Source organism: Rhyacophila brunnea, unplaced genomic scaffold, assembly GCF_057557595.1.
Source record: "Rhyacophila brunnea isolate RB1 unplaced genomic scaffold, BYU_Rbru_1.0 scaffold_24, whole genome shotgun sequence".
NCBI classification, from domain to species: Eukaryota; Metazoa; Arthropoda; class Insecta; order Trichoptera; family Rhyacophilidae; genus Rhyacophila; species Rhyacophila brunnea.
Window position 1 is genome coordinate 4,921,021 of NW_028232904.1, and position 11,628 is coordinate 4,932,648.

The window sequence follows — 11,628 nt, forward strand, 5'->3', positions numbered from 1 at the left end:
ACATCCAGACGTAGGGCTTCGTGGTACTCCCGATTAAGATCCAGTATGGAATGGGGTGGTTGGTTTGGAGGAAAGTATTAGATAGGTAAATGGAGCAAATTCAACTTATTGCGGAATATCTGGTTGAATGGTAAAACCGAATGCCATCTTTCAATGCTTGTATTCTTACAGTGATGGTTTAGAATTATGCATCATTGTACTTAACCTTATAGGGGAAGATAGGAAAATGCATCCATCTGTTAATTCAAAACAATATTGGAAATTTTAAACACTATGCTAAGTGCAATATTCTTACCCAAATTAACAACATAAGTACTAACTGTTTACAGCAGGAAATAGAAAAATAAAGTGTCTTTCCTTCTACGTGGGCTGTAAGGAGGTTCATTTGTGAAGTGTAGAGAAATGGATTGAGCTTAAACACGTTATGTCAAAGAAAATGATATTTTCTTATTAACGTCTGTAATATATTCATAAATAATCCTTCACGTAAACAATAATATGCGCATTCAATATTGGAAAATTACATGTAGAGACCAGAACATTATTAAATAATAAACCAAAACTGACTTAGTCTAAGCCGACCGGCTATCGGATGTTTATGTTATTAATCTGTCCTGTGGTGTGTGGACTGCAGACATCACCGGAGCTGCCGAATCTTCATTCGGCCGCTGTAAACCAAAGCCTCCCGGCCAGTCACAGTGGTGGACACAGCATGTGTCGGACCTGCACGCAGGACGTAGACAATACCTAATTAGCTTTTTTGTTATTTTGTAAGAAAGACTTTTTACGCGATTTCAATTTCTATTTAATTACCACCTTTCCGTCCAATCCGTCCTTATTACAGCTTTTTTGTATTGCCTGTGGCACTGATTATAAATCTCCCTGTGATATATAATGTGATATTATAACGCCAAACTTGATTAGTGGAAAAATGCTAGATTCGTAAAGAAAAATGCCAAGTTAGCAACTCTGAATACTGAGATACCTACGCACTTCGCTATCTGAATGATATTTTCTGGAAAAATGTTCAACTCAAGGCGTCAAAGTTGTTTTCGGTTAAAACTAAATGCCCCCTGTTTAAAGATTAAAATTCTGATTATGCTGTTTTGTGGCAGCGAGTTAAAGCGATTTATAAATATGCAACTCATCGCCGTTTTCGAGTCTTTACCACTGGTTCTGTGTTCCTTCAGGATGACCAGTGCATGATTTAATAATTCATTTTTGTAGGCTCAATTTTCTAAAGAAACATTTTCTTTGAAATAGTGGTAAACAATTTTCTTCAAGACACCAACTTTCACAACTATAAGTTAAGGCCTATGGGTTCATTCGTAAGAATCAAATTTGACGTAAGCGCCTCAACAATTAGCCATAAGCTTCAGCGCATATCAAAGTAAAAAAACAAAAATCGCTTCGCTCGGCGTCTCCGGGAGTAGATACGAAATCAGAGGTCTTAAAAGTGTTGAATTAATAATATTTTTTTTTCTAACATATTTTATAAACATTTTTGTGGTAGGTAGAATAAATTATAATAATAAAAATAGTAGACCTCCAAATAAAAACCTCATATTATTGATATGCTGAATTTGTGAAGTGACACCTTTTCTTGAACCTATCATATTGTAGGTTCAAATTCAGTCCAAATATTTTTCAAAAAAAAATCTAATACTTATGTATGTTTCTGAGGTGTTTCAAATTGGTATATTATTTATATATATCGGTGTGTATGAATACAAAAGTTATTCATTTTTTCATGAGCTAACATTACAAATTATAAGTTTAAAACATTCACAAGATGGCATAAAAGATGTCTGTTATTATTGCGTTTTTATTGAATTATAAAAACATGACTCATAAAAGAAAGCAATTCAATGAATATTTGTCGAGGCACAATTTTTTTTAAATTTAGTACGCAACAATCAAGATTTAAGAAACCATTATTATAATAACGTGTATTTGACGGCAGTACGTTTTGGTCGCCGCGGAGGATTTCGGAACATTAGTGTATAGAAAATTAATAATTGGTTCTTTAATTAGTGTACAGGCTTAACGGTATGTAATGTATTAGAATAACTATTATAAATTATTATTTTTTAAATTTTTTTTCTTCTCTATTGATAGCATCTAATATAATTATTATATTGAGGGTTTCTTATATCCATCAACCATGTTAGTCTAGGATCAACGAGTTCAGGCAATATACAATTCATATAAATCTTGTCAGTTGTGATGTAAAGAGTAATATTGTTTTTATTATTCAATGAACTAGGTTCTTACCTCATTATATTTTTTACTTGTGTTAAATAATTACTAATAAATGCCTAAGGTGATTCCATTCAATTCAACTCGGCATTAAATATATTAAATTCTAATGGATTTAAGTTTTGTACTATTTCATTTGAGTCGTTTTATGCGATCCTGGTTTCGCCTTTCGACATCGTCAGGCACTATGCGCACTCATCAAATACACACTGACAACGAAAGCAGCTAATTCTCACTTAACAATAAATTAATACAATAAAGTAAGGTAAAAACTTTATCACCTACCTATTAAGTCAAAGATCACTATGAAAAATTTAACAAACAATTAATTATGAATAGTTGAATTGTGGCAGTATGAAAAAAAAGATTTTACCACAAACCATATGAAAAATACATATATCATAAAACATATTATACGTGATTTTGTGCCCCAAAAGACTTTTTTTATTATTATTTTAACGATTAATAAAATTGTAACACATGTTTCAGTGGCCATTACGATGACAGACATTCGAAAACGTATTTTACTTTAAATTTTCGGTACTGTTCGGTTAAAGCGGATACAGCGGAAAACGCATTTTGATAATGCCAATAAACATACTCCTGGATACGTACGTCCCTTTGAAAATAACAAAACATGGCCACCCAGGTACATAAAAACTGTATTAAGCAGTGCTCGAAATGGACAATTCTACGAACCGGAGCGCTGCATAATCTTCAAAGAATATCAAAGAGTGTTCGATTTTTTGTTGCAATCTTAAACCGATGAAAGAAATAAAAACAATCTTTGAACTTTTGACATTCACAGCATTATAATCAAGTTATGAGTATGAATACTTAAATTTTTTCCACGTGGTAACTTTGATAATTGTATCTATTTATATCATTTATTTTCCGCCCCTTAATAAAATGGCACTATTGAACAGTGCCATTATCTGCATACTTTTTTATCATACGTATGGCATCACAAGTCCTGAAATTTTGTTATACCATATTAATTTAAATATCTAACTTAACCGTTTTATGGGTAAAGAAATTACAAGACCATAGATAAATTCTTTTTTTATCGACCATGTCCGATCCTAATAAAATCATATGGGCCTCCACAGAGTAGATGTTTGTATTAACAGATTTTTTTGTTTTTACGAGAAATGGATCTCAACCACTTGCCCTACCTATAAGGTACATACTCTGATACACAATATGTGTACTTGCCAGACCCAGGATTCGAACCTGGGACCAACGACACTATAGGCCGATACTTAAGCCACGCGACCATCGTGGGTGTTGTATATTTAAGATTTTGTAAATATGATATAAAAGATATTAAGTAAATTCTCTCCTAAAAATACACTTACTAAAAGTATCATATATTTAAAATTAATAATCATTATACATAAATACATTTGTAACCAGTGTAACATGCAAGAAAGCTTCTCTTTGTCAATATTGTCAATTGTTATTGTAATTGAACATGTGCTAAGCGAAATAATTTGTTCCCGAATTTCAAGGTATGATAAATTTTAATACGTTGGAACGTCATTCATACAGTATATTTTTATATTGGATTAATCTTGAACAACAAACAAATTAATTCACAACTTAACATTACCTGTTGTATTAACTGTTGTACTGTATTTTGTAAATAATACACATATTTTAAAATCTTGGCTTTATTGAATTTATACAATGCAATGAAACCGAGATTTTGAGCCGAGTTATAGACTAATTGTTTTCAATAAAAAATGAACAATACTGTCCAGATTGACCACGTGGAGGTGTAAGCATATTCCTTACCAGGAAAGGAATACTTTAGGATAAGGGCGTTAGTGGAGAGAGGAGGGATCCAAGCAATACATTATTAATTAATACAATTACATATTATTATGTGTGTGCATTCATAATTATTATACATATTTATATATAGATAGATAGTATGTATACATTTATATATTTACTACAAGGTTTACGTATTGACACGTTGATAAACAATCATTAAGAAAAATAAGAAATGCATATCCGCATTGGTTTGTTTAATTTTTACAATAATTTCCACAGGAGGTCGTACGTTTTGTCATATTTCAATTCTCTTTTTCGACTTGCCGTGTCATCCGCTGAATGCCGACCTTTAGCTAACCATGACCGAACATATTTTTCAGGATTAAATTGCCTCAATGGCGGACATACACTATTTATAAATAACAACGTAGTACACGTTTTAATATTAAGACATGATCTTGGTGGTGTCATTATCTCATTTAAAGCGCTAAAATTTCTTTCGCATTCAGCTGTTGATATTGGGATCGTCGCTATAGCTTTAAGGAGAGGTTTCAAATCTTCTGGAGTTTTATTAGAATCATCACACATTTAAAAAAAATCTAAAACCGCGCTTAATATCCAATTCATTTAAATGAAATTGATGGCATAATCTGATAATGTTATCCTCTCCATATCGTATGTCCACGCCGTCATCATCTGATTTGCGATAATTATTACGATCCAGTACTTGTATACTCTCTAATAAATTGTTATATAGATTAATGTTTTCTTGGTGAATGTTTGCGTTTCGACTGACATGCGATGAACTTGTTGTAATCATTCGATTTCTTAAGTTATTGGCAATACTTCTATATAATTGAGAAACATTAATGGCTTTAACCTTACCTTCCTGAATAATTAGTCCTTTGTATATCTTTTCATCTATGGCTCTAAGAGCGTCTAATAATTTTGGACCGGGATCATTTGCCATCGAATCAAGGACACGAATGGTGGTTTTAATCGCTTTATCAGCATCAACTAGTGTAATATTACGCCTTTGAAGATAATTCGATAAGAAACCTAATTCATCTAGTGCATCTGACATTGTATTTAAATTTCGAACAAATTCCACACTTGTTAACATTTTTCTAAGGCCACTATATTTGCATCGTTCTGATTCATCCCTAGTATTATCTTCGGATGCTTTATTAAAATGATCGTATAGTGCCGAATAATTATTAATAACGGCATTTACTGTAAGCATACTTGAAACCACCCACCGCACTGATAAAACTCTTCCAATTTTTAATAACTGGGTTTCTAGTGAATTGGCCGCTTGTCTCTTGGGAATATTTTTAAATAGTTTCGGTTGGAACTTTTCGATCATATAATTTTTTTTTATGTGCAGATATATTAGTTTCTTGTGTAATGTTATTGCCTGCTGGTATTTTTAATCAAATTTTTAAGAGAACCCATTTTCTTTAAAATGTAACTTACATATATATAAAACAGTTAACATTTTAAATTGAAACACAAAACTTACCAGAATGTAGCGACGTCAGCATAAAAATAATTATTATAAACTTATAAACAATCAAATAAAATGACCTACTTTTAGTTAAATTGAAGTAGGTATGCAAGTACCTATACAAAATACATACAAAAAAGGTACCGTAAAACCCCCTAACTTCGCCCGGTTTTTTAACAGAAAGTCGTTTTGCCACCAAAATATCCACCAATATGAAGTCTTATAGATCTTATGAAATGCACAATGATAGTGTTTAATTTTATTTATATTGAAGTAATACCCTTTTCATACTAAATAATACAATAAATCACTATTTTTTATATAGACGAAGTTACGGCCCGATTCCCTAACTTCGCCCAATGTGTTTTAGTAGGTACAATAAAAAAATATTGTCTATGGATACTCACGAAATCTATTAAAAAATAGCCTTAAGCAAATTCAGGTCTTATGCTAGAGACAATTTGACATATTTTAAAGAAATATCTACGTTGGCGAAGATAGGAATCACTTCAATGACTGTTTCATACAACCTACCAATTTACGCTAGGGCTGCCAAAACCCACAGCATTATAGTATCATTTTTATGTGTTGATTTACATAGTAATTTTTTAATAAAGGAAATATGAGAAAAATTGTTAACTGGTGATTCAAAGTGATGAATAGTTTTTAGTCTAAAAACAATAAAAATAAAAAAAACACATTTATTTCAAGAAAATCGTTTTTTTGTGACAACCCTAAAGCCAGGGGAAGTGTAGGAACAAGTAGTTCAAAAAACATAGCCTGACATTGCATACTCAAATAATTGATGTTTTATTATAAATATCGGAAATCGCACGTTACATTTGGCAAGCAGACTATATCACTATATTATATTAAAAATATGAAGAACCTACCTCTACAAGATTCGTAGAAATCAGCAAAAGTTCAGAGGTATTCCGAAAAAATCTCTTCAAACCGCACTCGAAAAAACGGTACTAACACAAACACGGCGAAAATAATGGCGGTTTGAAAATTGTGTGGTGACAGGACGAATATTATCTTTAAAATCGCCTCAGTGACTTAAAGTGGTGCAATAGTAAAAACATGAGTTTTTAGTGTTTAATTGATTTAGGTGAAGTTAGGGACACTTGGCGAAGTTAGGGGGTTTTACGGTATAACATGACATATGGTATATAATTTAATAGATAATCACACGACACAACACTTAAATATAGGTATTACCTATAACCGCAATGAATAATTTAAATTATAAAATAAAATTAATGTTTTTGTCTAGAAATTTATTAATTGGTGAATTATTAAAAGTGGTATGAACTCGCCAAAGGGAAAAACAAAACTTTATTAACAATTACATATTTAATTTTTCTATAATCTAAGCATATTTAATTTGAAATATTTCAACCCCTTAAAAACATAAAGGTTATTTAGGGAAAACTTTTTACTATTTACTACAAAGGCTTTTGTCAGGGCACACATTTTGTCGGTAATAAAATAATTTAGCGAACTCATCTGCGAAGGTCTAACTACCTAGTTAGGTTTTTTCATGTATGCAATATTTATTTAGTTTACACTTTACAGCTTTAGTGTCTTCAGACAATGCATTTCGCCCGGTCGCCCGGAAGAATACGTAGAAGGTGAACACAAAATTTATGACATGCATTTGTTTTTATTTCGGTGCGTACCAAATTCTTCTTAAAAATGCAATGTTTTTTCTGTGACTATAAATGGAAACAATTGAGAGAAATTATACAATTCTCTCCAGTACATATGTTCGTGTTTTAAAACAATCTTTTTTGAAGTCCAGTTTCATATTGTCTTGAAAAAATAATATTTTGTAGTTTACCCACCGTTTAAAACAATTTCGGACATTCTTAAGTACGTAATATGTACGGGTCATAGAAAATTCAGTGGCTCTAAACCAGTAAAATTATTTTTTAATAAAAATTAATTTTCGTCAATTTTAAATCTGACCCGGAACGTAATAATATTAAGTATGACGCTTGAGGATTTTACTAGACGACTCGCTGTCCGTCGGATATTTTACGAACCGGTACGCCATTTTCGAATTTTTAACGAACAGGAACGCCATCCTCGGAAATCCCACGAACAGGAACGGCGCTCCGGGGCGTTCCGCTCCATTCCGAGCGCTGGTATTAAGTACATGCAACGTTTTTCAAATCGCTTAAAGCCTAACCAAGTAGGTACATATTTATCAAAACAATTAAAGTCCACCTATATTTTATCTAAACTGCTCAAGACCAAAATATTTTTTTTTTATTAATGGGTCACCGAACGAATACCTTCAGTACTTCCTTGTAGCCATCGTGGTTGTTAGATTCAATTATCTTACAATATCTCACATGCTGCAAAAATTTCAATTACAAGATAATAAATAATATAATAAATATAATAAAACTACATTTTTTTCAGTTTGACATTCAGTGGTACTATATGATGTTTGATATTTTAGTCAACACAAATTATAGCACCTGGCATGCGTCCTGTGTTCGGAATAGAACGATACGAATAATTGCGACTTGCCAATTTGATTGTTACTGCAAAGAGAGTAGAGGTCATTTTTCCATGAGTCAAATAATATTGCTTCGGACTAAATTTTGGAAAAAAAAGACATCCTTACCCGTTGAAATTCCAGATCGTACTAACCATGTACTAACGTTATAAATAAGAAATTAGAAAAACTGTATAGATTAATCGATCAAATGGTCTCTTTTTGTTAATTTTGCAAAATAATTATATTTCTAAATTGTCTGAAAACAGGATAAATACATGAAAATGTACGACGTGTTTTGGTAATATAGCGTCACTAATTGTACCGAATTTATGGGGTTTTATTTATTTTTTTATTATAAATTATTATTTATAGTATTACGGAAATGATATATTATAATAAAAAAATATTTTTATTGTGCAGTATATATTATTTTGTGAGAAAAAATCATTCAAAATTGGCTGATGTATACTCAAACTAAAATGGATTTAAAATCTTTATTTTTCTGAAATTAAAAAAAGTACGTGAGTTAATCAATGAAATGTATTGTTTTACCCATTTCTCTCATACAATATATACCTGCAAAACTATTATTAAGTTCAACATTCATTGTGGCGTGACAGTCGTTTTGACCAATTTCGAAAACAGGACTTACTATTTGTCATTTATTTTAAAAAGTAAAGCGATTCGAAAAATTTAAATGACACAGAACGTTTTAGTTGAATATTATTTATTAGATTTTAAATAAATAAAGAGTTTATTGTGTATCAATTCGTTTTAAACATGCTTATCATTTCCGCGATTCCGAGAAGACAGGAAAAAACGGTTCCAATGGCCTTAACACTAGCACTGACTGAGCTGATAATGTACATTTGACGCATGAGCTATTATAATAGGAACAGAAAACATGAACTCGAAATAAATCAAGGTCGATATCAAAGGATATGAGCATTCACCGCATCGTCAAAGATGTGAGGTTTGTATCCTATTTGGTTTAATTTAATTGTAGGGTTTTCCCTTGAAGGTATGTTTTCTGAGGTATTTAAAAATAATGTATTTTTGTTACCATTATAGTTTTGTTAAAAGATCCACAAGAAAATATTCAAGATTACTTTGTAAAAAAATTAAATTAACTCATTTCGAATCACAAATTAAATTGTGGCAATATTTTCGCGGGTGTGGCTGAAAGTGAAGACTATTTTCAAATTCTCAAACATATCTCTACTTTGTCAAATCCAAAGCTCATCTCGAGTTCTCCATCCTATGATAAAGGAAAATAATATTCACATTGTATAATGCACAAGAAAGAATTCATCAATTTCATATGTTATTAAGAAAAGACATTTTTAAATAACATCGCGATGTATTTATTTATATGTTTTCATACACAATTTACACAAAAAGCTATGATTAATAGCTTACTATATACAATAATCATTTACAGAGTTCAATGTTAGACAATCATAGTCATAGTGTCCAGTGGTTGGTACTGCGTGGATCAGTGCTCGAAATGGAAAATTTCACGAACAGGAACGCTCTATAATTTTCCAAAAAAAAGTATGCTTGATTTTTTTCGTTACATACGTACGTACTTTGGATGTATAAATGCAACAATAAACTTTGAACTTCTTACGTGGATGTATATTGAGCAAGTGGGCAAGGATTGTCAGCGCCGCAGGCAAAAGAGCCTCGTCTCAACAAAGTATACCGTCAAAAATTGTATTATTCTTTATTCTTACTTTATCTACCACCCATATCAGTAGGCATGATACTTCTACCACCACTCGTCACTGCTTATAACTTATATTACTGTATCATTTGGGATAGTTCAGTTTGTTAATTAATTAGACTTAAAAAACAACATATCCACATACCTACCATAAAGATTCAAATTAAAAATTAATTTAAATATAGCAAATTTAGATTATAGATTCAAGACGAGCACAGAATATTTAAAAAAATCAAAGAAATATTATTGAAACAGTGTTTAAAAAATAAAGAAATAGATGCAGCAACTATTAGAAAAAATAGTAAGTACCTATACAGAGACGAGCTAATACAAAATTTATACAGTATCTACATATCTGTACACCGATAGAGCTAACTACGCCATTTAATTATTTAAGAAGTTATAAAACTAAGAATTTATAAACCGTTCACATAAACTCGTTCTCACGCAGGTGGAATATACCAATATCCGAAGCGATTTGGTTGAACACAGTTATTTCCTGCCCAATCATTATTAACAATTGCAGATTAGTTCTGCAGTACAGTATGTAAGCATACTTAAGATAAATCAATCGGATAAAGCCATTGATGGTATCCACACAGCTTCAAACAAAGGATCCTCAAAGATTTCTTTTGAACCTTCTCCACCATAAGGGCTATTAGGCCATACCTACTTCTAAGAAAAGTTTCAAGCCATCATCACCAAACAACGTAATTATAGCATTTTAAATTACCAATGGTGTATCATTAATTATCGGCTTTTGAGCTTTGAGAATCGATGTCTCCGCCGAATCTTAGGGGTACATTGGTACGACCGCGTTACAAACACCCGAGTTCGTGAGCAGACACAACAGCCTTCGGTGATTATTACGTAGAAACGATTTACGTGGCTGGGACACATATTTCAGATGCCGCCAAAGAGTGCGGCACTTCGTAAACTTGTGGCACAGCCTCAAGGGTTCCGTCCTCGTGGCCGCCCCTCCCTCACCCTGCAGCGGTGCTACAATAGCGACCTATGTGCTGCAGGTCTGACATGGCGGGAGGCGCAGGAGTTGGCGATGGACCGAGGGAAGTGGCGCCAACTTGTGCTTGCCCTATGCCCCAATGTTGGGACGTGACAGGGTGGAAGAAGAAGAAGAAGTATTATTAATTATATAAGATAAAACATGACGGAAGGTGCAACTCGAGTTGCTAAACACGATTCCTATTGAATAATATAAAATTGTCATTAATCAGTAGGTACCTACCTATATTCAACATTATAAGGACTAATATTGTAGTGTATGTAGGATGTACCTATATCATAGGCCCCAAATCGTGAAGCAGGCCCCCTTCCTATCGCTAAGAATAAAGGCAGTATGTACGCGGTAACAATAATCTGTATATTTAGTGTTTTATTGTATATTTTAATACATCCATAGGAATTATGGAGATGTCGAGTATTGATACACAATTAAAAATGGTATCGTATAACCACATAACTTTAAATAATATTATTTTTTTTTATTGACTTTTTTTTTACTATTAAAGCAAATTTGTGATGTGTGTTTATCTCACTTATCTGGTCGATTCGCCTCGCCGGGCCCCTCCTGAGCCCGGGCCTCCAGGCTAGAGCCCTCTCAGTCCCCCCTTTGTGGGGACCATGACCTATATGTTACAATGATGATGCTTTGGTTACCATTATTGTAATATACCTACACTTACCACCTCAGATTAAAGAACTTACCATATTTAATCTATGACTACCACCTAAAATTATTAGATGTCCGCACTGAAGACGTACCTACCTAATTTGTGAGTGTATTTTAAACTAAACGACTCAATCTATGATGTTTGTCCTTACTCA